General features: G+C 58.7%; 2 protein-coding genes across 3 annotated transcripts in view; both read left to right on the forward strand.

Moving 5' to 3' along the window:
• LOC100539689 (talin-1) overlaps nt 1-1,345 on the forward strand; it is a 40,356-nt gene that overhangs the window by 14,053 nt on the left and 24,958 nt on the right. The window lies entirely within an intron of this gene.
• Nucleotides 1-1,345, forward strand: part of LOC100539846 (tropomyosin alpha-4 chain-like) — a 38,372-nt gene that overhangs the window by 5,832 nt on the left and 31,195 nt on the right. The gene's annotated exons all lie outside the window — the stretch shown is intronic.

Consider the following 1,345-nt stretch of genomic DNA (forward strand, 5'->3'; position numbering starts at 1 on the left):
GTCCTTGAAGGAGCCTGTGTCCCCTATTGGAACCCCCAGCCGACAGGGGAACAGGGGTTGCCAGGTCAGGGATGTGGGCAGAGCAGGCAGAGAGCCTCACTGGATGCCAATGGCCCCAGTGCCAGGCTGCGTCTTGTAGGGAGGTTTTACAAGTTTGTCCTGAGAAAGGTTCTGGCATTGACTGCCAACCCTTAAGGCTGCCCAAAGTTAGACACCAAGTTGTCAAAGCAGTGGGAATTCCCTGGAGGGGTTTGTTTATCTTGTCCAGAGGGCGACTGTGCTGTGTGTGGTTCTGTACTGCTCTGAGCAAGTTCGTGCAGGATGGGGTGAGCTTGGTGCAGGATGCCCCAGACACAGAGTTTGGGGACAGGCTGCTCTGCAGCCACTGATTATCAGCATGCTGGCAGTGCTGAGCAAGGTCATTGCAGCCCCATTCCCTCCTTGTCCCCAAAAGAGACATCCCGTGAGGACAGTGTGGTGGTCGGAGCAGGGTATGTCCCCATCCAGCCCCGTGTTGTCCCTGGCCACTGGCCTGTCCCAGTGAGCTGCAAGCACAGGGATACGCACATTCTGCTGTTCCCAGGCCATGATCACAGGCCACAATCCCACAAGGCTTCACCCAAGTTCCCGCCCCAGCGCTCTCCCAAGCTGAGACTTTGCTCTTATTTGGTGATTCCCTGAGCCGGTGGGAGGGAACGGGCGCTGCTGGGAAGTGACTGCATCCCTGGGTGGGGCCAGAGCAGGAGGCACCCTGCTCTGGCCAATATGGGACCAGGGTGCCTGCCCCACAGCCTGCTTCTGTTGCCTCTTTACTCTTGAGACTCCCCTTCTGCCCTGAACCCCATGAGCTGCTCTGTGCCCAAGCATGAGGCTGGGACTAGGGCTAAGCCCAAAGCCATGTGCTGCCACAATGCTGCCATCTGGTTTGGGACACAGCGCTGCGGGGGCATGGCCAGATGCTGCCCCTGCAGGGAAGCCCCGGATCCTGGGAAATGGCATCCCTGGAGGCAGGCATGGAGTATGTCTGGGGCTGCCCGGCAGCTCAAGAGGTCCTTAAGGGAGGATTGAATGCCACCACACCTTGCCCTTCTGACGGACCCAAGCATGTGCTGCGGCTGGGATGCAGAGCTGGATATACCTGTACCCTGGGGCATCAGCCCTGGGGGTCTTTGTGTGGCCAAGAGCTGTATCCAGAGGATGGCCTGGATCCCCATCTCTCTCATTGCTTCACCTATGGGTCAAAAGTCTCTGCAGCAGATATGTGGGGATTCTGGGGAGCACCCCTGGATACACTCTACGCAGAGGGGCTCACAGCCTCTGCTGCCCCTTTTGCTCCCAGGAATAC

This window comes from Meleagris gallopavo, chromosome Z, assembly GCF_000146605.3.
Source record: "Meleagris gallopavo isolate NT-WF06-2002-E0010 breed Aviagen turkey brand Nicholas breeding stock chromosome Z, Turkey_5.1, whole genome shotgun sequence".
Classification (NCBI taxonomy): domain Eukaryota; kingdom Metazoa; phylum Chordata; class Aves; order Galliformes; family Phasianidae; genus Meleagris; species Meleagris gallopavo.